The following is a 24,721-nucleotide window of genomic DNA, read 5'->3' on the forward strand; positions in this document are numbered from 1 at the left end:
CCTATTTGGCGGGGGGAGACCTATCTAGAGAGTATCTCCTTTCTGGGGCCTTTTCTCAGGTACCCAGGATCCCCTGTAGGAAATAATGTTTCTCTCCAAGTCCTTTCTTTCCTCCTAGTCTAACCACGGGAATAACGATGAGACCTTGGAAGAGGGCCAGGGACCAAAAGCCTAGGGAAGAAGAATGGGGGCCAAGAGAGTCCAAAAAGCACTTGTTGAGCTGCCGAGAGCTACGTGTGATATCTCTGTGATGCCTGACTTTTAAGGTCCCTCGGTGTGTGCTTCACCCCACCTACCCAGTAACAGAGGTCCTAGGGCTCCATTCCTGTGCTCCTCTGCAGGACCTGTCCCAAATCATTCTGATTTTTAAATAGAGGGAAGATGAGACACCCGAAGCCTCCAAGTTATTTTAGGGAAAATGCCAATGGGGACAGAGAAAATGGAACTAGCTTCTCCCCTAAACCAGGGAAAGATAAGTGTGCTTGATTGTGGTATTTATTCTTAAAATTCAAACTAGAAAGTGTGATGGAGCATGACAACTGAGAGACTTGGGGTGGGGTCTGCTCCCCTGCCACCCTCTAGGCCCCAAGCTGGGCAGTGGAGGGGAGCAAATAGAGACAGATGAGGCTGGGCATCAGGCACTGGGAGTCACAAACTCTCCTCTCTGGAGAAATTTCAGCCGTGGTTCCCCTAATTCCAGGGGACAGCTGGCGGCAGATGTGCATTAAACCTCCAGGACTAAGACTAAGCCCTCATTTCCTCTTCTCCCACTCCCTTCTGCTTCACCCTTGCACTTGGATCACCCTTTATTCACCCCCCTCCTCAGCCCCATAGCACTTATGTACATACCTGTAATTTATTTATATTAATGTCTGTCTCCCCCTCTAAACTGTGAGCTCCTTCTGGGCAAGGAACCTGTCTACCAACTCAGTTATATTATACTCTCCCATGCACTTAGTACAGTGCTCATCACATAATATGTGCTTGATTGAATGATTGGGGAAGAGTGGACTGGGCCAGACAAGTAACAGGGCAAGCAGAGAGCATCGAAGGGCCCAAACAGCTGAGGCTCAGAGCCTGAGCAGGATTTGGAATTCAGATTTCGACAAACCCAGGAGTTTGGCAAGTTTTGGGGTGAACAGCCATCTGAGCTCTACAGTACCCCTAGGGTATGTGTCAGTTTGGGCAGGCCTCGTGGCTAGAAGCAGCGTGGCTCAGTGGAAAGAGCACGGGCTTTGGAGTCAGGTCATGAGTTCGAATCCCGGCTCCGCCACTTGTCAGCTGTGTGACTGTGGGCAAGTCACTTAACTTCTCTGTGCCTCAGTTACCTCATCTGTAAAACGGGGATTAAGACTGTGAGCCCCACGTGGGACAACCTGATTCCCTTGTGTCTACCCCAGGGCTTAGAACAGTGCTCGGCACATAGTAAGCGCTTAACAAATACCAACATTATTATTATTATTATTAGAGAGCCACAGAGGTTTCTGTGTGGCAAGCTTCTGAGGAAAGCAATGGCCATGGAGAGGTAGAGCTTGGCAGAGTGTGCCCAGGGTAGGTCTACTGGGAGGACACTCTCTGGGTGGCTGCAGGGAAGGAGGTCCCTCTCTAGAGGGGCCAATGACTGGTCAATGAAGCTATGCTAGCTGTGTCTCCCAAGGACTGTGACCCAAAGGCGGCTGGATGGGGGGCACCCGGGGACAGCCCTGACCATCAATCCGTGGGCTGGTGATTGGGGAAAGGAAGGAGCTGCAAGAGACACCTGCCCGACTATACCCCTGACAGAGGGGCTGCAGGAACCCCCAACACTGCTCCTTTGGCCTCCATGCCCTCTCCCTGAGACTGACTCTGGGCTATGGAGCATCGGGGGCCTCCTGGCAGATGGCAGAACAGAGCAGGAATCCCTCCCCCTTTGAATGCAGAGAGAAGATGGGAAGAACTCTAGGATCAAGCTGAGGGTCAAATCGACTAGATGAGATTGTGGAATCCACACCTCCTCCTCCGCTCCCTACTTCTGGCCAGCCTCCTGTGCTGCTCCCATCTGTCCCTGATCACTACTCTTTCCAATTCATTCTTCCTCAGGAACTTCAGCCCCCAGAATCCCCAGAGAAGATGCCCTAGGTTTACACCCTGGAACCATTCCAAGACTCTGGAGAGATGGGGTAATAGCCTTCAGTCGGACTTCCTGCTGTGGGTGGAGATCAGCCACGTTCCCAGTCTCCCCATCCTGTGGTTGAGTTTCTCCGGGTAGGAATGCTATCCAAGTCAATCTGAAAACTGAAAACGTCTGTACTAGAGGAAGGGATAGGCATCTCACAATCCCACACTTTTATCACCCCTGAGAGCAGACAGCCAATCAGGTCATCCTGCCCAGCAGGGGGACGGAGGCAGAGGGAAAGAATGAACTCAGAAGAGGTCTAGAAAGCAATGTGTTAATCGTTTGGCCAGGCTTCCTACTGTTTTTACAGAGTGATCTTATTTTTCTCCAGTTTTTTAAAGGGTAGGGGGTGGAAACCCAAGAGGGGTAAATGGAATCAGAGCTTCTGGGACCACTACTCTGGATCATTTTCACATGTTCAGTTCCCCGGTTGCTGAATTTGGTGGAAATTCCTTTTGAGAGAGATGCCTCATTTCAATCCATCAATCAATCAATGCTATTTATTAAGCCCTTTACTATATGCAGAGTACTGTACTGGAAAGTACAATATGCCAGAGTTGGTAGACTCGATCCTTGCCCACAAGGAATTTAGAGTTTACACTGGGAGACAGACATTAAAATAGTTATCTCCTATTGGTTAAATTGAAGAGCTCCATATATTTAGCAGCCACTATTTCAGTTATAATAATAATAGCAATTATGGTATTTGTTAAGCGCTTACTATGTGCCAAGCATGGTTCTGCGTGCTGGGGTAGATCTAAGGTTGTCCTATGTGGGACTCACAGTCCTCATCCCCATTTTATAGATGAGGTAAATGAGGCATAGAGATGTTAAATGGCTTGCCCAAGGTCACAGAGCAGACAACAGAGCAACTGTTTTGGAGAAAGCTCTTCTGTCCTCCCCACCCCCAATCCTAATCCAACCTTTCTGGGTCTCAGTTAACTCACCTGAAAAATGGGGAATCGACACCTGCTCTCCCTCCTACTTAGACTGTGAGCCCCAGGGACTGTGTTTGACTTGATTATCTTCATCAACCCTAGTGGTTAGTACAGTGCTTGGCACATTGTAAGCAGTTAACAAATGCTACTATTATTATTAAAATTATTATCAAGTGTACCCAGTCAACTCTTCGGGAGGGGGCCCTGCATCCTCAAAAAGCAGGGATTGCCAATGATTTCTTATTTTTCCCTACCTCTCCTTTCCAGGCCTGCCCTCAGTCCTCTCCCCTCTTAAGATGGCTGAAGGGGAGGGGGTGGTCTTTGGAGGAACCACGGGGCTAGCAGTTATCTGGGCTCAGAGAATGCTGCGGTTTGTAGCCCTTTCACGCTTCTGAATTGTGGAAAGTGTACAGGCTTGAAGGCCAGTGAATAAGAGAGTTGTGAATTCTTTTTCATGTCTTGCCCCAGACAAACATGTGGCATTAGTTCGTGGCCCATCCAGGCAATCAACTAATCTGGGAAATTTCCTGGGAGGTATTTGACCAGGCATCAAGACCCAGAGGTGGGAGGAGAGACAGTTCTCTACAGACAGGCGGGCACAGCAGGGAGGTGGTTACCATCGCGTTTCTCACCTGAGCCCGGTAGCCGGCAGCCACAGGGTAGCCAAGAGGGGCTGCTCTTCCCGGGCACGTTTCCAGGAGAGTACAATTCCCGCAAGCTGGGCCGGTGATTCAGCATTTCATCGGTAACCCAGGGTAAGAGGTCAACCCACAGTTTATGTTGTGACATTCTGGGTTTCTGAGAGGACCCCTGGCCGCTGCCCCAACTCCACCCATTTAGCTTGGCAGCTCTGGGCAGCGAGAAGAGCCAGGGATGACCAGTGCCACTGCTTCCCTCTTTTAGAGCTGCCCAACCTGGATTTCTGCCCTTTGAGGGGGATTTCTGGGTAAACATGATTCTCATTCCTCTGCCTGGAGGCAGATGAAGAGGAGGGTCAATTCAGGTCTTTTTCACTGGACCTTCATTATCGCATTTTCTTCAGAGGGGCCATTCCCCAACCCATTCATTTTCTGACAATATCTATGGACAAGCTATTGAAACTGCTGGAAGGGCCTGATCTCAGCTCTTCGTCTCGCTTCTTTTCTCTCCTTTGCTTTTTGCTGTCTTCCCTCTCCTTTATGCATAATAATAATGATGTTGGCATTTGTTAAGCGCTTAGTATGTACAGAGCACTATTCTAAGCACTGGGGTCGATACAAGGTAATCAGGTTGTCCCACATGAGGATCACAGCCTTAATCCCCATTTTACAGATGAGGTAACTGAGGCACTGAGAAGTTAAATGACTTGCCCACAGTCACACAGTTAAGTGGCAGAGCTGGGATTCAAACCCATGACCTCTTACTCCCAAGCCCGTGCTCTTTCCACTGAGCGATGATGCTTCTATAGATCCCTTCCCTCCAAACCTGAGCTGGCCAGTGGTGTGGCAAAGAGGGGAGACCAACACCCATGGGAGACAGAATCTCAAAGTACTAGTCATCCCCCTAAAAGAGTCATCCTTAACACAGGCACCTTTCCTCCCGCTGTAGGCCTGCTCTTGAGCACCATTCACCTGGGAGCAGTGGTGGGGCATAAGATGGGCAAAGAAGGCACAGATTTCTGCGCCCATCCACTTCTCCTATGGTCCAGCTGGCCGGGGAAGGGAAGGGTGCATTTTGGGAAGAGGAGTTGCACTACAGATGGAAGGTTGGCTCAGCAACACCCTTTTTTCTTCTACTTTTTACCACACTTCCCTTATTGACTGTTCTTTCTTTTCTTTTCGTTGTGTTAAAGTACATTTGGAAAGGCTCTGACTTCATCATAGGCTGATAGACTGGTGAAGCCATCAAAACAATAAAGCACAGTGAATGTGCCACATTGCAATACTGTAATAATAATAATAGTGATGGTATTTGTTAAGCACTTACTATATGCCAAGCATTGTTCTAAGCTCTGGGGTAGATACAACGTAATCAGGCTGTCCCACGTGGGCTCACGGTTCTTAATCCCCATTTCATAGGTGAGGTAACTGAGGCACAGAGAAGTTAAGTGACTCGTCCAAAGTCACATAGGTGATAAGTGGCGGGAGCTGGGATTAGAACCCATGACCTCTGACTTCCAAGCCCGGGCTCGTTCCACTAAGCCATGCTACTTCTCTATAATAATATACAATTATATATTATTATTATAAATGAACATTGTTATATTATATTATTTTGTTATATATTAATGTTATCTATAATATAATTATCTTTAATAATAACTATAGTATTTGTTAAGCACATACTGTATGCCAAGCACTGTTTTAAGTGCTCAGGTAATTTTATGAGATATTCAGGCTGGACTCAATCCCTCCTCCATATAGGGTTCACAGTCTAAGTAGGAGGAAGAACAAGCATTGAATTCCCATTTTACAGGTGAGGCCCAGTAACTTGCCCAATATCACAAAAGCAGGTGAGTAGAAGAGTCAGGATTAGAACCCAGATCTTCTGATTCCCAGACCCATGTTCTTTCCACCAAAGCACATGCTCTTTCCAGTGCATTCAGGGATTAGGTAAGACACCTACCTTCAATAAATTTGGGTTTTGGCTCATAGTTGGGAAACTAATCAAGTTCACTACTACAGGAATGATCCCCTACCTTAGATGAGAACCCCATGAAGGAAAGGAGATACGTACAATCTGATTATCTTGTGCCTACCCCGGTGCTTTTCATATAGCAAATGCTTAATAAGTACCACAATAATAACAACAGTAATAAAAAAATTAGCATCAGAAATGCTATCCTGGGTCTGCCAGGAGCATCAGATGCTGGTGGCATGGAAAGATGCTGAGATAAGGGATTATTTCAGAGCAAGGAAGTAGTGTGGCCTAGTGGAAAGAGCACTGGCCTAGGAATCAGACGATTTGGTTTCTAATTCCAGCTCCGCTATTTACCTGCTGTGTGACTTTGGGCAAATCAGTTGATCAAGGTAAGTGAGTTGCCCAAGCACGCTGTTGATTGTCACTTGAGCAGTGTGCTCCCAATCACCCCAATCACACCTATGCACATTCTATTTATTTATATGGATGCCTGTTTACTTGTATTGATATCTGTCTCCTCCATTCTAGACTGCGAGTCCGTTCCACAGGTGGGATATTTATGTATACAACTCTCTATTTGGATCACTAATAGCAACCAAGCCTTGGGCTTAAATAAACACCAGTGGCTGGTCTGGGCAAGGCACCCTGGGACACTGCTTGGATAGAATCAAGGAGCACTCCAGTTGGCCTGAGAATTCTTGGAAAACTGGCATTCGCATTAGAGAAAGAGCATTAGAGAGTCAGGGAGAGGGAGAGCCCAGAACAAGACTAAAGAAAGAAAATCCAAGTAAAATAATCTGAGTCTACAGGGAGATAGGGAGGCCCTGAAGTCTGCCTTCCCTGAACTGGAACAGTGAGCTTGAACCCAGACATCAGGCTCTTTAGAGAAAAAACGGGAAATTTGCCCCCACAGAGGAACTATCAGAAAAACCATCTCTGTGAAATGGGAGAGCCTCATCCTGAGTGTTCCTTTTAGTCCTGACCAACCTTTGTACTTTCATGAATCCAACTCAGATTTTTCAAGCTAAGGTAGTGGTCACTGTCCTGGGTGCCCAGTGCCAGGGGAATGCTGGCCCTCAATGAATTGACAACCTAACTGTACTCAAATTGGTTCTCTCTTGAAGGCCTCAGTGCTTCTTGAGGCCATTCAACCACTTTGGGGAGTGCAGGAAGGAAAACAGGAGGTGGAGGAGGTAGTGCCCACCAAGGGGAGAAGGAGTAAGACCAGATTTTAGACCCTGGCATCAGAACTTTGGAAGCTCCAACCTGGCTCTTATTGGCATAAACATCTGATGAGAAGCATCATGGCTTAGTGGAAAGAGCATGAGCCTGGGAATCAAAGGACATGGGTTCTAAGCCCAACTCTGCCATATGTCTGCTGTGATGTTGGGCAAGTCATTTCACTTCTCTGTGCCTCAGTTCCCCTATCTGTAAAATGGGGATTAAGACTGTGACCCACACATGGGACAGGGACTGTGTCCAGTGTGATTAGCCTGTATTAACCCCAGTGCTTAGAACAGGGCCTGGCACATGGTAAGCACTTAACAAACACCATAAAAAAAACCCCAAAACCAAGGCTCATCTTGTCTCTATCCAAAGGGTCCATTCAGTGGCCCTCTGAGCACTCACTGCCCAGGGTTGAGCCCTCTCTCATTACCCAGTGGAGGAATCATTCTCATTTTTGAATGAGGTTGTGGGGTGATATTGAAAATATCTCCATTTAGGTTGTCGGGCCAGGTGCTGTGGTGATAGGTCTGGGGAAGACTCCCACTTCAGCCAAGCTCAGAGCTCGGACATGGCCTGATCCACAGTTCCATCACCCAGACAGACAGGAAGCATGAATGGAGTGGAGCAGCCTCGTTCCATAGCTACCTTCCCCTGCACGGGACTCTCATTCCAACTGGTAAATTAAAAAAAACCACAGTTGAGTCCCCCCCATCCCCCGGTGGGAGCACATCTGGGACAGTGGTTTGTGGATGGCAAAGGCGAAGCCTCCTCAGTCTTTGTGATGCTAAAGGTTGAATGGCTTCAGGATGCATCCGTTAACAAAGGAAAATGAACCGAAGGAGATTTTCCCAGCTGTATGCGAGGGAGGAGGAAGTGTGGCTGGGTGAATCATACAATGCCATCAAAACAATTCAAGGAACTATCCAAAGGAAGCGACCAAAATAGCTCACCAGTTCACCGTTCTTTTTTTTTTTTTTTTTTTTTTGGAATGAAGAAAATGGAGGCAGAGATCTGAACGGCACAAGTGTGTGAGGGAAGAAAGCATGTGTTGGGTGCACATCCCACGACTCAAGTTTGAACATGTTTACTGAAACTTTAGCACTCTCCCAGATTCCAGGGTAGAACCATTTCTGGAGAAAGGCCTCGATTGGGATTTCAAGGTTTCCATCAGGCTACTGCCACTTGACCCTGGGGTCCCCGGATTAGCAGGTTGGATTTGGGACAGATGTGAGGGAAAAAGAAGAAAAAGAAAAAGAGTTGAATGCAGAGAGTGGGTGGCCCAAGGGAAAAGAGCAGTCTTTCCAAAGACTCTCAAATGACAAGAAACTCCTTTCAGAGGATTACAACCCATTCCGCTCCCCCTGATCTGGCAGAGTCAATCCCGAAAACCAATTCCAGTCGTAAAGGAGTTTTCAAGTCTTTGGGATCCAGCTAACAAAACAACAAGCCTGCAGAGCCTAAATAGTCCTCTGTTATCAGACTCATTATCCTCAGCTTCAAAGGATTGAAATGTGTTTATATAAAGAACCACAGCCGTTTTTCTGTGTTTATTTTAAAGTATGGGCTTTAATAAACAGCGCTTTAAAAAAAACAAATAAGGCCAAATATTCCCTTTCTTTCTTTGTTTTACACATCAGTCAAAACATAACTCTCCCCTTGGCCCAGGTTTAAATGACTTTTGTTCCTTGCAAAAGTTGGTCAGTTGAGAAAATGTATACGCTTTTATTGGCTTTGATCTCCTGGGCCCTGCTTGAGTTGGGCTTATAGTTCTATGGAGCTAAACACTACCACATGCGATATGCTTTGCTCTTAGTTAAGTCCAGAGGAGGACTTGAAATCTTTGAGAGACTTGTGATGCCAAGATGAAAAGTCTACCTCCTCATCCAAAAGAAAGTTGAAACAAATGTTCTTTCCCCCTTGCCTAGCTCCTAGTTAACCTGCCACGTGCCCAGATAAAGAATCGTTCCACAAGGATGAACCACACCAAATTTGATTTGGGGACCCACAGCAGCTGCTAGTGATTAATCCATCAGTGGTATTTAGGGAGTACCTACTGTGTGCCAAGCACTGGACTAAGTGTTTGAGGGAGGATGATGGCGTAAATGATCTCTGCTCTTGGCTTTAACATTTCTCTGTTTGCAACCATCGTGGAGACATACAAGAATCTTAAGCAACGACCACCTCCCTTCCAAAGATGAAAATGAGTTCTCTTTCCCCAGCATTCCAATTCCACCTTGAAAAATTCATTTTTCTTCACATGGGAATCATGTTCCATTGTTCCAGTTTTTGCCCCAAAGAAAACATCCTTTCCCAGGTCTGGCTAAGGTCAACAGGCTAAGGGTTGGCCCTCTCACTTCTTCAGGCCCGGAGTCTGCCCTGCCCACTCCCAAAGCCCCTGAGCCACCAAATTCTCAAAGGAAGAACCTTCAGGCAGCCCAAGTGTGTTGGTGGCACTCTACACTTGTTTCACTGATGCAGCCGAGCAAAGCCCATACATGTTCATTTTGTCTGATAGCTGTCAGACCTGCCTTCTTCCTGGAGAAGTGTGTGTCTCTTTTGCTCCTGAATTGTTTGGCTTGGTGTAGAATGAGAGCTCTTTCTATAATATCAAGAATTACCTTGCTGCCTCTTAGCATTCTTTCCTCACATAAAAATGCAAAGGAACGGTGACCCTTCTCTCTGTGGTTGATATAATTTAAAAAAACCTCATACTAGGGATTAAATAAATAGAAATACTAACAGAGGTGAGGTGTAAATACCCAATTTAGGAAAGGTTAAGTGCAAGGAGAAGAAATTTTCATGAATTCCTAAACAACTGTACAGATCTGCCCTCTCTCAACCAACCAACCAACCGGCTCCCTAGCTCTGTGAGCAACAATACTGAAGAACTTTACCTCACCAGACTCTCCCCACCACAAGTGAGCCTGAAAGTTAAACAGTTTTGTTGGGAAAAAGCACCACCTTTTCCATCCTGTCCAGCTGTAATTCTGAACAATTTGGGCTACAAGAATGTTGATTCTTTAGACTGGGAACAGTAGCACAAGCTTGCTTCTCTTCCTTACATTCATTCAATCGTATTTATTGAGTGCTTACTATGTGCAGAGCACTGTACTAAGCACTTAGTATAGTTGTTCATACGTTATGAAAAATGTTAAGTTATGAAAAATCACAAGGATAATAATAGCAATAATAATAATAGTGATAATATTTGTTAAGGGAAGGGTAGGAGGGAGAAGGAGAGAGAGAAACACTCGAGAAGTATTATTAATCAGAAACATTGCCTTCTGGAAAATAACAATTCCCAGTGAATTCTGGGAAATGTAGTCCCCCACAAAGGAAAAAGTGATTGGCATATGCTCCTTACTCTTCTAATTCCCTTTGATCATAGTTCTGCTTCCTATATGAGACAGTATACTCTATTTACTTGCATATTTGCCCCACTTTTTAAATAATATTTTTGAATAATTTCTGAAACAGGAGAAAGACTATTTTGCAAGGAAATATGTCTAGCAACGGGGGAGTTGGGGAAAAAAAGAAGAAAAAAAGGAGGCAGTAAGGGGAAAAGGAGGAGAAAGGTACGTGGGTACTTGAGGCACTCTTACTTCTATTGTACTCTCCCAAGTGCTCAATGAACTATGGTAATGCCCCCTCCCTTCCTTCTGTTCCTAAACTGGTTTGCCCATATCAGTGAAAAAACTGCCCTATGCAAGCTAGTACTTGTAGCATTAGCCATTCCAACCCTTCTCCTCTTTTCCCCGGCATGGACTCCCATTTCAGAGAAGAAACCTTTACCATGTGAGACTGTATCCCTAGCGTTCTCACCCTACTTTTCTTCTGACTCCAGCACACCAGTATTATTGCTTACAAAAAATACCTCCCAGCCTCAATCCGAGATAAATTACTGATCTGTTAATCCAGCTCTAAGAAACTCCCTATTTAATGTCACACTGGTACCACAGCTGACAAGTTTTGATTAATCTAAGTCCCACTACCTCCTGTCCATTTTAACTTTGTCCCTGCATCCCAAGAAAGCAGCAAGCCCCAGACAAAGAGAAGACTAATGGTTCCTGAGTGTTCTTAATCTAGGTTGCCAAAGCTAAAACCACAAATCTTGAGATGATTGGATTCCCAAGGGGGCAAATATCAGATTGCTAGAGGTATGCTTGGCTCAGCTGGAAAACGTGCTCAGCTGGGGTGACATCTTCCTCGCCTGAGGCTGGGATTGGCTGGGCTGACCCCAGGGAGATTTCTCCATCTCCACCTCTCCCCAGCCAGAACAATCCAGCTACTGGGCAGCTCTTCTCCAAAACAGTGGCTACCGATGCCACTATAGAATTCTGGGCACCCCTTTCTGGACCTTCCTTCTATTTATATTTAAATCAATTCATTAATTAATAGCTCTTTAAAATATCAAAAAGCATGTATTTACCTTTGGGAACAGCTAGCGATGTGCTTCTGTCTAACCCTGGCAACGTTCATTAGTTTTTTGTTTTGAAACTGACAGGAAGACTGCTGCTCTTCAGTTTGCTCTGGGGCGATCTGCAAGCATAACATAACAACATAACTTTAGTTAAGATGAGCAGGATTAGAACTCAGGTCTCTTGACTCCTAGTCCTGGGGTCTTTCCTCTAAGCTATGCTGCTCCTCCAAGATCTTGTGGACTTGCAGCACTTTATATGTTCCTATTGTTCTGTACACAGTAAGCACTCGATGAATATGATTGAGTGACTGAAAATACCAGTAGCCCATGACTGACTGCCCTGTCTGTCTCCTTGCTCCACAAGTAGTAGTAAAGTATTTATTAAGTGCTTACTGTGTGCAAAACATTATTCCAAGCACTGGGAAAGGATATTAGGCCGGGCCCCTGCCCTCAAGAGGCTCACAGTCTTAGCAAGGGGGTCATAAGGAAACACACAAAGACTCTTGCCGCTCCTTCCAGGTCCCCGAGAGGGAAACTGCTTCCAAGCTGAGGGACTTGGTGGTAGGAGTGATGGAAGGAGGTTGGGCATTCAAAATAAAAATAACAGAAATAAAGGTATCTGGTGCTGAATCAGAACTGGGCAGGGGACAGGCTATCTGGGATAAAACTGTCCAGATGGCCCCCTATTCTGCAGGGTGTTTCAGGGTTTAGGGGGAAGCCCCCAGCTGCAGCAAAGGGGTAAATACTACAGTGACTAAGTCCTCACCTGCTTTGCAACCATCTCTTGGCCTCTCTGGGTTGGATTTCCCCCTCCTCCTCAGTGAAATCTCAACAATCTTGGTGTCTATGGTGTTGGCAATCCATCAGCCAATCAATCAATGGCATTTATGGAGCACTTACTGTGTGCAGAGAATTGTACACAGGGAAAGGTAGCCAAAAGCAGAGTAAAACTTTCCAAAAGCTCAAGAATCAAATCACATCTTGGGAGAGGCTGCTCCCTCAGATTGACCTTATAATCACAAAATGAATCCCATCACCTTCCACTCACCCTCCTCTTCCTCAAAGGCACTGGTTTATAAATCTGTATTCATATTTACTAGTAAATGGGTCCTTACGGTTGTGCCTCTTTGTGCTCCTTCCCATCCAGCCTGGTCATTAGAAAGATGATTATCTGAACAGGTTATCCAAATGCAATACCTGCTTATCCAAATGAGCGGAAGCCCAGATAAGCGAACAAAACTGGGCCAGCAACCAAGATAGTCAAATCCCATTTTGTCCATTTATCTGAACTTGCAGTGATACAAACTAGTCTTGCCCCAGTGAGTTTTGATAATGGGCTTTCTTCGGAACTACTCCTGCCTGATCACCCTGTCGCCATTTCGGCTCCGCTGCTCCTCAAGGACAGGGTCCACCTCTTCCTGCTCTGTTTGTGTCTGTAGGACACCCAGTGCATGGTGGCGGGGAAGGGGGATGGGATCCAGCCTATTTCTGAGGGGCTCAGGATCCTATCCCATTCAGAATCCATGGTCAGATGGTGGGGGAAGGCACCAATATCTTCCAATTTAAAGAGGGAGTGAGGGCTGGGGAGAAGAAGTGCTTCAACCAGAGCCTCAACTATGGGGACAGCACTAGGGAAGCCATTAGGCCGGCTTTCACTTGGTCTGCCCACTGTCCAGTTCTGAGGGAGGGCCGGTGGGCCAAAAGGTTGCTGCGTTTTCTTGAGTGACGGCCGTGGCCACTGGAAGCAGGACTGGGAAAGGAACCAGTCCTGTATACTGAGAGGCAGCCTGAGGTCTGATGCCGGGGACCACACTGCAGCTCTCTGCCATGGCTAAAACCAAAGGGTACAAACAGAGCAAATGGCACGTCAAGGAGGTTAAACCACCGCAGCAGAAATGTTTGAACTTTCTGTCTCCCATCTCTGGCCCTGATCCTCTTCCTCGAATGCTGACAGAAGCAGTTCCAAGGCAAAAAGAAACAATGAGATATATTAAGTTTTTTGGACTTGTCTCCAAAATATAAATCAGCCTACATCCAAGTCTTTTTGGCCCAGTCAACAGAATGGGGCTTCCCCAAGCAGGGGAAAATTGTTATTTCCAATGCTAATACATGACTTTTTCTGGTGATTACAAGCTGCACTATCAGGTTCTGTTAGATATGTATACAAACGACTGCCCAAAGTTTATTCTTAACTAGAAAAATAAAACAAAATGAATTTGGATTAGGGAAGCCATTTACATGTTCCACAAGTGGCCATCTACAGATGAAAACTGCTCAATGTTTGGAATTTGTTACCAAGCTCAAACCCCCCCCCCAGTATAGCAGGAGGCCAGGCATCAAGAGAACCAAACGAGCAGTGATTTTTCAGGACTGTGGCAGGCGGAAGAATTTTAAAGACATCAATGCGGAAAGCAAGAGACCAGAGGAAACTGAAGAGTGAAGATTCCTGTCAACAGCAAAGGATCGTGGTTATCTATGAACAACACTTTCACCCTAACTTATGGATTCTCCCTGCTTCTCCCAGACCAGTATCATTCTGAAATATCCCTGTGGCTTGGAAGTGTTTAAGGCAAGTGATTGAGTATCCAACTCTCATTCTTACAAGCTCATCAGGCTTTCAGAAAGCTTACCCTACTCTGGGAAGCTCTTTATTAAAAGTTCTCATTTTAGACTATTTTTTCATCACCTATCCTCAATCAATCAGTGGTATCTATTGAGCACTTATTGTGTGCAGAGCACTGAACTAAGTGCTATCCTTTATCCCCAGGGAGCCTCACCAGGCCCAGATTTTCTAAGTTGTACTGTAGGTTGGGCAGAGGGAGAAGGGGGTTGGCCCAGAAAGGCCTTTAGCCAATAGCAGGAAGATGAAGGTGACCTTTGACCTCCCTCAGGGATCCCAGCCATATGATGGGTGAGATCCAAGAGTTAATGCTTCTGAAGAGCTGAGAGGTCATGGATCCTTCTGTTCAGTCAATCCAGCTCCATGTACATTGTGGTACTTAATGCATACTTCTTGACCATTGTCATTTCCTGCACACAGAGCAAGGGCTGGGTTGTTTGGAATATCAAACTCTGTGCATGCACTGGAGGAAGGCAGTCATAAACAAACATAACAGAGCTGGGATCTGATGGTAAATACAGGACAAAGGCTTCCACCTTTGATAGAGATGCAAAAAACTGAAGCACAGAGAAGTTATGGACTAGCCTAAGGTCACATAGCAGACATGTGGCAGAGCCAGGATTAAAACTCAGATCTCCTGACTCCCAGGTCTGCATTATTTCTTCTAAGCCATATTGCTTCTCCAAGACCTTGTGGACTTGAAGCACTTTTGATGTTTCTACTAGAAAATACCTGTGATTGTGAGCTCCAGATGGTCCAGGGACTGTCCAACCTGATTAGCTTGTATCTATCCCAGAGCTCAGTATGGTGCCTGCCACATAGTGAATGCTTAATAAGTACTATTACTAGTACTAATAATAAGTAATAAAATAAAAATACTTTTATTTTAATAAATGTAAGTCCACTAACACTGTCATGATCAACCTCAGCTATCATGTCTGGCCGTAGTCATAACAGAGGCAAGATGGAGACGCTTATGGAGTCTGTATTCTCAATCAGTCAGTCAATGGCTGAGCTCTTCCTCTGGGCAGTGTGCTTAATAATAATGTTGGTATTTGTTAAGCGCTTACTATGTGCCGAGCACTGTTCTAAGCGCTTAACTAAATGCACTGGAGACTACAAGAGAGCTAGTAGACATGATCCCTGCCTTAAGAAGCTAACATTCTAGATGGGTAGGCAGACACTAAAATACACTACAGTTTAAAATGGAGGGAAGCAATAGAGTTTAAAGAAGAAGCATGGCATAATAGAGCCAGGGCCTGGGAGTCAGAAAGACCTAGATTCTAATTCCAGCCCTCCACTAATCTACTGCATGATCTTAGGCAAGTCACTCCACTTCTCCATGCCTCAGTTACCTCATCTTTAGAGTGGGGTTGAAAACTGTGAGTCCATATGGACCGTGTCCAAACTGATTAGCTTTTCTCTACCCCAGTGTGCTCAGTGCAGTGACTGGCACATAGAAAGCACTTAAATACCATTTTTTTAAAAAGAAAGACATATAGCTAAGTGATAAGTGATATAGCTAAGTCGAATCCCCTATTTTACAGTTGAGGACACAGGTACAGAGAAGTTAAGTGACTTGCCCTAGGTCACACAGCAACCAGGTGGCAGAGCAGGGATTAGAACCCAGGTCTTTGCTCTTTCCACTGGGCCACACTGATCCAATTATCTTGTGACAGTAGCAGTGACATTCATTGAAGTGCCCATTTGGGGTGGTGCACTATTTTAGGTGCTGATGAAACACCCAATAAATGACATGTTTACTATTTACAGTAAGTTTCTTATTTTGGGCAAGTCACCTAACTTCTCTGTGCCTCAGTTACCTCATCTTTAAAATGGGCATTACAACTGTGAGCCCCACGTGGGACAATCTGATCACCTTGTATCCTCCCCAGTGCTTGGAACAGTGCTTTACACATAGTAAGCCCTTAACAAATGCCGTCATTATTTGTAGTACTCTCTACACCATGCACTTGTTTTATTGTACATTTTATTGTAATGGAAAATACCTGTCCCAGCACTCGGCCCATGATAAATGCTTAATAAATACCATAATTCGTGAATGAATGACAAGGGAGCTTCTGGGCACCCAAGAATTACCAGTTGTTTGAAAGCAATTCCTGGTCTCTCCCCAGTGCTAAAAAAGCAAAGACAGTAAATCCTTCAGTTTGGTAGGATGCCACAGTCTGTGAGGAATCTTCCTCTCAAGGAGCCTCCAGTCAAATAGAGAGCCTCCTCCCTTCTCTGAGTCCAGACTCTAGACTGTAAGCTCACTGTGGGCAGGGAACGTGCCTACCAGCTCTGTTACATTGTACTCTCCCAAGAGTTTAATACAGTGCTCTGCACACAGTAAGTGCTCAACAAATAGAGTTGATTGATTGATTGAGCATCCTGTTGGGGAGTCCCGATCTCCCACTCACTATGTGAGTCATCACCTGGTTGGGTCTGGAAGACTTTCAAGCAAATGCAAATAAATTCAGTGGCCGATAGCCGGCCACAGCCTCTGGAAGTTACCCAGACTTTTTAGAAAGAGATTTGAAGTGGTGATGTGACGCAACATGATTTAAGCAGTCCTAGAGGACGGGGCAAACAGATAAGACCCAGAGACCCCTGAGTTAGATTTCGTCTCCCCTGTTTCTCCTCTGGCTTCTGGTATTTCTTAGGTTTATTTCGGCCGTGCCAGGGCTGCAGCTGGGCAGATCCAGAAGCTCTCTGCTGGCCAATATGGGTCTCAAAAAGACATCGACCCTGTAGTGACCGGAGCTTCCCAAGCCCTGGCTGTGGGGGTCAGGGAGAGAAGCAAAGTGAGGAGGACTGGGATCCCCGGCTTGGGAAGCAGAGTGAAAAACTCCAAGTATCTCCTCTTCTTGCCTTAAGCACTAGGCTTTCAGAGGTGCCATGCTACTGGCAGGACAGTGGAGAGAAACAAGCTTTCTGTGCTCTAGGAAGTTTTTGGAAAGTAGAGCTACTAAAAGGTGAACTCTTTGTTAGGTGACTACTATTGCTAACGATAGCAACGTAAATGCTAATAAATATTATAAAGAAAATAATCCCTCAGGGTAGAAAAAATCCCAAACTATCAGGGGGGGATAGGCTTCCTCCACTGGTCTGTTTCCCTTGGGAGCAGCTTCCGGCTGGGCAGTTGATTTTAAAAGTCGATCAAAAAGTCCACTCTCGAGATATGAACCAGTCCAGTTTCCAACCAGGCATCCAGTTAGCCCAGCTGACAGGGAAGAATCCCAAAGCAGTGGAAATCTCCACTCCTCCCCCAAATAGGGGTCAGCACTGGGGGGTTTCTTCCTCAGCGGAGACAGCCACAATCACGACAGTAGCTAAGACGCGACCCTGTGAGTCTAACACATAAACCTGGCTCGGGCCCAAGCTCTAGCTCAGACCGTATTATCAGTGGAAGAATTCCTGATTCTCAGGCAGCTCGGCACACTTTAAAACAGACCCAATCTGAGACTAAATGATAGTCCCATACTGTCCTGTGGCGGACACATGGCCACTTCAACTAAGTGCTCTCAAGCAACAGTGGGGGGTAAGGGGGCAATTGAAGAGGAGCAGCATGTGGCCACCGCAGCCGCAGAGAGCCAAACTGCAGCCGTGTCTGATGGGCCTCGGCCTCCAATCTCCAGTCAGGCTGCAGGGCAGCTGGGCTGAGAGCCCAAAGCAGAGTCAGAAGGCTGGAATTCTGGGTATAGTTGGCCAAGGTTTTGCCACACTAAGGGGATAGGCCTGGGTGAAGGCGAAGGATTGGGTTACAGCTGCCGAACTCTCCATGCACACAGATTGTCCCTTACTGTCAGAAGAGGGCAGGGTTGGCGGAAAACCGAGAGGGCTAGAGAGAATGAGAGCAAGGCAATGGCGGTGTCGGGGGCAGTGGAAACCAAGTCGGAAGGGGGACGGATAGGGTGTCACACCCTGCACAGAGAGAGCTGCTTTCCTCTTCCCATAGACAGCAGGGGGTTGGGGTGAAAGGTGGCAACAGGTCGCAGGCAACGGAGAAAGACACTTGGCTTGCCCCATCCGGCCCCGGACCTACAGTCCGGAGTGTCTTCGTCCTGCCACAGACCCTCCTCCAACTCAGAGACCGATCACGCGTAAGCTCGCTGTGGGCTGAGAATGTGTCTGCTAACTCCATAGAATTGTACAGTCCCCAATGCTTAGTAAAGTGCTCTACACATAGTAAGCGTTCAATAAATATACCACTGATTGATATTATTCTAGCACTGTACTATGTTTATTGGGGTACTCACAAGATAATCAAGTTAGACACTCTCCCTGTCCCTCAGGAGGCTTGAAGACTAAGAGGGAGGGAGTAAAGGCATTAAATTGTCATTTTACAAATGAGAAAACTGAGGCACAGAACAGTTAAGTGACTTGCCTAAGTTGCCAAAGCAGGCAAGTGGGAAAGCGGCATTAGAACCCAAGTCACCTGGCTTCCAGGCCCTTGCTGTTTCCACTGGGCCACGCCACTTCCTGTGCCCATTATTTCCCACCCTAATTTTAATTGAACACTACACTGAGAGAAGTTGAGTCGGTCAAAGCTGGAAAGTTCCCCATGTTACCAGCAGAACCACAGGTACCCACTGGCCCCCACAGCCCCCCCCCCAAATTTTGAACAGAACCTCCAGACTTCCTCCTCCAAGCTCTCAAAAGAGACCTCCATGTTTTCAGTCAGGGCCTATGTCCAATCTGTGTCTAATTTTCTACCCCAGAGCTTGGCACATATTAAGAGTACTTAATAAATACTATAATAAACTGGAGATAACCAACTGATTTTTTATTACCTCCCTCTGCAAAGCATGGCGTACCTCAACAACTCTCTGAAGGGTAAAACCAGTCTTCAGAGCACTTTCAAAGTGGCTTCCCCCAGTAGTGACCCTGATCGAGTCCAAACGCGGTACTAGTTCTGTTTCTACCTCCATTAATCCCCACTGCATTAGTAGTAAGAGAGGCTGGACTGTTGCCAACAGGCAGGGAAACACTGTCCCAGGCTTGATTCTGGCTGATAAAATTCTGTATAAATAAGAAACTGATGAATTTTTGCCTTTGGCCCAAAGCCCTTGTTTAAAGAGCATCCAGTCTCCATTTACTCTGCTGTCCCTGACCCCAAGGGTTAGCATTAACTATCTGGCACCATTCAGAATTCTTTGGGCAACTCTGAGTGGCTTATTGCCTTGCTTAGCTGTGGTGGTTCCCCTCTTGGTTAAAGAAAATTTTACATGAAGTGTTGCCCACCTGGGAAAAGGATTTTCTGCTTCTCCTCCTTGGCCAAGGACTAAGAGGAGGGGAAAAAGCCTTGCAGAGGACAGCTCCCAGACGGGGCTAGTTAGTTGGGCCAGGGAATAAAGAAGTCAGATCATTTCAAATCATGTCTTCCTCCAGAAGACATGATTACCATGTCCTCCAGATTAATCTTCATGTAAAAAATTGTCTCCTCTCAGAAGAGGAAAACTACCCAGCATCTATAAATTAAACCTAGTAAGTGGGTTTGTAATTTCCTTACAGAGCCCTCAGCTAAAGGTTAGGTAAGGAGAAAACAAATCAACCCCATGATGCAACTGGTGCCAACAGGCCTAAGGCACATGAGCTGCTCATCCATCTGCAGCAGGACCACCCCACACATTTCAACCAATCAAATTTATTTTGGCACTTACTGTGTGTGGAGCAATGTACTAAGCACTTGGGAGAGTATATTATAACTGAGTTGGTAGACATGTTTCCTACCCACAGAGTACCCCTGTAGACATCAGGATGCCTTGGGGGAAGCTTCCTGAGGGCTGTAAAGTGTTGGCTAACTCAGTTGGCCAATGTCCTTGGTGGGCTCAAACCCTTAAGGGCTGCAGAGCACGAAGCTACAGTTCGGACAAGATAACCCAGTTGGGGCTGAAGCCCCCAGGATCTGTCTTAGTCAGACGCCCTCTGGTACAGAAGAAAGATCCTGCGTCGAAAAATCATCTAGGTAGTGCATTTTCCAGGGCCACACTGAGCTAGGGCTCTGGCTTAAAGTAGAATCAGCTCTCAAAGCGGAGCAGAGCAGCGCTAGGGATGGCCACCATTTGAAATGCAACTAGCAGTCACGTTCCTAGGAACACTACTAGATCTATCCATAAGCATTCATTAAAACCCCCATAGGGTACAGTGCTCTGCACACAGTAAGTGCTCAACAAATACCTTCCACTGAATGATTGATAAGGTAGGAGTCACTGGATGGAATTCCAAAGTCTGGCTTCTTGGAGTTTAAGTGCTAAAAGAATAAGACGTAAACTGTTCTGACAGAATAAATGTCCTTGGGCATGGTCTGAGGCACAGTTTGACCTCTCGGGGCAAATCACCAATTGGTTTGGAGAAGGAGGAGGAGTTTTGGGGATGGAACGTGTAAGCGGAGGCATGAATTTGTTAGCTGTCACTGGCCAGCACAGCAGAAATCACCAGCACTATCAGCTAGTGCCCTGCAAGATATTTACATTTCTCAAAAATTTCCTCACCCCACCCTCCCTGATATTAAATCCAGGAGGGCCTGAGAAAGTACAGCTCATTCCAAGGGTTTCCTCTTCCCTCTCCCTTCCCCAACCACTTCCTCTTCAGCCAGCAAGATAACACTCTGCTCTTGATACCACCTACCTTGGATGCTGGGACCCAACTATCTGAGTTACCTAGTCCACCACCGACCCCTTGCCAACACACTCCCTTGAGCTCCTTCCTCCTTCATATCCGACAGCTTATCGCTCTCCCTACCTGCAAAACCCTTCTAGAAGGGAAGGCTCTCATGTTTCCAGAAAGGTTCTGATTTGTATTCAAACACGATTTTAAGGAGCAACAGTTAAGCCTTGTGGAGCAGCCCCTGTAGTAGCTTGGCAGTCTAAGGCTTTTCATTATCTCTTTTTCCTCTGCGAGACATCAAGGCCCTGATGAATCTGCTTCCTACCTCGAGCCACCAGCGCAGCCTGCTGGTGTGAAGGATTCTGTTCTCCTCTCAATGCTTGCCTAATTCCTGGACCAACACAGCAGCATGATCCACGGGAAAGAGAGTTAAGAGCCTTGGATCCTAACTAGTTTCAACTCTATTTTCTGCTCTGCGACCCTGGGCAGGTGATTAGGCCCCTTGGTGCCTCAGTTTCCTCATCTGTAAAGGGGAATAATAATACCAACCTCTCCCTACACCACAGTGCCATGACGGCTAAATAAGGACAGTAAAGTGAAAGTGCTTTGGCAAGACAAAAGATATAAAAGGAATGACCATACCTTGCTGTGAACAAGAAGGCTCACTTAACCCTTAAACCAGTTGCCCAGCGGGTGGAGCTGGAGATAAAGGTGGGAGGTGGGGCAGGGACGATGCTCCTCAAACCAGTTTTGGCTAGCGGAAAGAACACTGGACTGAGTCGGGGGAACTGGCTGCAGCCACTGGGTTTAACCTCACTGGGTCTCAGTTTCCTCACCTGAAAAATGGGGATAAGATCGATTGTGAGCCTACTGTGAGGTGGCCTTGTGGCCCCCTCTCCAAATAACAATTTGATTGCTACCAATACAGTGAGTTTTTAACAGGTAAACAGTACTCTTAATTTAAGCAACATAATTTTTTTCTCCCCACTCCAAGGCTAGATATTTGAAACATCAGACTAAATAAGGCTCTGAAGAGCCTATCCTGATAGAGATGAATGTCATGCATGTATGTATTAAGAGCATATGTATCTGTTCAACTTGTTCAATACCTGTTCTACCCTCCTACTTAGATTGGGAGCCCCATGTGGAAGAGGGACTCTGTCTCACCCGATCAACTTTTATCTACCCTGAGCACTTACACCGCTCTTGACATATAATAAACACTTAAATACTATTATCATTTTTATTACATCTGGGGCTGCACTCTCGGGGATGAATGGCAAAGAACATTCATATCTGTTCCTATTAAATTGTTTACCCCTTAAGAAGAGTTGTGTGGAAGCATAAAAACCTGCCCTAATCTATGCCTGCTTCCTCACTTTATCACATGACCCTCCACATTCTGAGAGAGCAATGATGAACTTGGGTTCTATTTCCAGGCAACAGAGTGCTAAAGTAAGGGTCATGACTTCAGCTACAATCAATGCCATACACTGGTGGGTAAAGCCAGAGTAGAATTCCCATTCTTAACCCCTCCTTGGCAGGGAGAGTGGCACAGGGAGGCAGCGTGGAGATGGGGGAGGCTGTTGCTGGCAGTTAGGCAGCGCCAAGCCGAGAAGACGGCTCCAATGTCCTCATCTACAGTGTGACACGACATCGTGTGGAGTTCGGTAGTACAGCAGTGAGTAGCAAGTGTGTAGAGTGTTCTGCAAGTGTGGGACGTAAAAACAATATAGGAATTCGTTTGAAATAGTATGGTGGTATCGTCAAATATCGACGCGATACCTCATTGATTCCCAGTGGTTATCGTACCCTGGGTTTCAGGTGAAAAAATATGATCTCTGCATTGCACCAGGAATGCCAAAGTCTCACAAAAGCAATTCAACATAAAAACATTTTTAGTCAATTTGAAATGTTTTTACCTGCCACATTTCTACAGTGGTAAGTGTGCCCTGCCTCCTGTAGAACACATTCTGGGGGGTGAACACATTGAAATTGGAAAGAGAGAAATATAGCAAAACATTGCAATATGTAATAATTTCCTTTTAAAAAATGAATTCCTATTCCTTTTACATCTATGTAAATATTTCAGTTTAGGATGGGTTTAGTGTATTGTCATGTAGAGTGGTCAACCTTCATCTAGAGAAGCATTTAGAGAAGCAGTGTGGCTCAGTGGAAAGAGCACGGGCTTTGGAGTCAAGAGGTCATGGGTTCGAAACCCAGCTCAGTCACTTGTCAGCTGTGTGACTTTGGGCAAGTCACTTAACTTCTTGGTGCCTCAGTTACCTCATCTGTAAAATGGGGATTAAGACTGTGAGCCCCACGTGGGACAACCTGATTCCCCTGTGTCTACCCCAGCGCTTAGAACAGTGCTTGGCACATAGTAAGCGCTTAACAAATACTAACATTATTATCTGGAATATCAAATATAGCAGATATTGATTAGAAAATGAAAAAAAACAGTGCACTTTAAAAATTACTAAACATTTCTGACACTAATTGGAAGTCTTTAAAAGTTGCCTAATCACTTTGCCCTGTGAAACGCCAAGAAGAAAAGTTTACCGTGGTGCCAGAGTTCAGAGCAGAAAATTTATGACCCTCAAATCATTTTCAAGTTTCATAGATACCCTCCAATATTTAAACCCTCATATTAGTGTTCCCGGGAACATAATACCACTAGGCAGTGCGTAACAACAAAAAAAATTGAATTGAAAATAACTAAGTGAAACCACAGCAGCTTTTCATTATTTCTCTGCCTCTCCCCAGGCTCCTGAAGACAACCAGGCAGGGCAAACTCATTTTAGGGGATGGGCCCCAGTTGCCTGTGGCCTAACATGGAACATACTCATTTTATTTGAGCTTTTAAAATCCCACAGGTGCAAAGTAAAACCAAAAGACCCAAAGTCTTAAGTTTGCCTTTCAATAACTTGTACATTTTCTCGAAGTACATTTTGATCTAGACTGTTCATTCCTGGGCAGAGCCCAGAGGTGAATATTTTGGAAAACTGGAAAAGTACACTTAATAGTTATTTAAGGAACCTACCCATGACTGGTGGGAGGTGTTTTCCACATTCTAAGAAAACTTGTTCAGGCAACGTGCGTTCAATCTCATCAGGTTTGGATTTCACCCTTTGCATCTGGCCTCCTTAAAATCCTCAGCAAGTACTACATGGGCTGGAAGTTAAACTGGCTATGCCTGAAAGTAGGAACAGGAAAAACACCACCTCAGTACACGTAGTCTCCGAGAGCAACTGAGTGCTTGTGTCAAGCAGGAGTTAGTTAAGCTAACTCCAAAAGCCTGGCTGAATGGGATATCATGTTGACACTATGCCAATACTGAAACAGAGACCAAGGTCAAAAAGCGGAAGAATTCCTAGAAATTCAACTGAGTTAATAATAATAATAATAATAAATGTAATATTTGTTGAGCATGTACTCTATGCCGAGCACTGTGCTAAGGGGTAAAAACAGGATAATTTAGTAGGACACAGTCCCTAGTCCCACTCGGGCTCACAGTCTAAGGGGGGGAGCAGGCAGTGAATCCCTTTTGTACAGATGACTGAAACTGTGGCCGAGTGAAGTGACTTGCCCAAGGTCACACAGCAGGCAATTGATTGGGATTAGGACTCAGGTCTCCTGACTCACAGGCCCATGCCCTTTCCACTAGGCCAGGCTGCTTGAGTTGATTTACTGCCCATTCCTCCACATTCTCATGGGAGGTGATGCTGAGTCAGCCCTCTTCCTGAGAAGCAGATTTCAACACCAATTTTGTCACCTTCAACAAACTCCTTCTTGAAAACGGACTTGTCCCTAGCACTCTGCAAGATATAAGAAGGTGTCCATACATCCAGCTTTTGAATGGACATTAAGAATCTTGATCACATCTGTATGCACATATAGGGCGCATGCATGCATGCACGCACACATATATTTTCAATGGAGGATTACCTAATGAAATTTCATCATCAGGGCTGGTGTTATAGCACTGTCCATTCATCTCGGAAGAGGGGATTTCCTGAGTCTGAGTCTTAGCAAATCTCTCTCCTGCTTTGCTGATAGCACTTTCTACCCTGTTAAGAATTGCAATCAAGTCAAATGCAAAGCACCCAGATGAGACCGATGGTCGAACACAT

General features: G+C 45.8%; 1 protein-coding gene across 1 annotated transcript in view; it reads right to left on the reverse strand.

Moving 5' to 3' along the window:
• JCAD (junctional cadherin 5 associated) overlaps window positions 1–23,816 on the reverse strand; it is a 131,913-nt gene extending 108,097 nt beyond the window's left edge. The window contains exons 1-3 of the mRNA XM_029078425.2: window positions 23,632–23,816; window positions 21,231–21,424; window positions 11,369–11,478 (exon numbers count right to left, since the gene is read on the reverse strand). The gene's annotated coding sequence lies outside the window, so the exon portion shown is untranslated. The remainder of the gene's footprint in view (window positions 1–11,368; window positions 11,479–21,230; window positions 21,425–23,631) is intronic.
• Window positions 23,817–24,721: the final 905 nt, after the last annotated feature.

This window comes from Ornithorhynchus anatinus, chromosome 13, assembly GCF_004115215.2.
Source record: "Ornithorhynchus anatinus isolate Pmale09 chromosome 13, mOrnAna1.pri.v4, whole genome shotgun sequence".
In the NCBI taxonomy this organism is placed as follows: Eukaryota; Metazoa; Chordata; class Mammalia; order Monotremata; family Ornithorhynchidae; genus Ornithorhynchus; species Ornithorhynchus anatinus.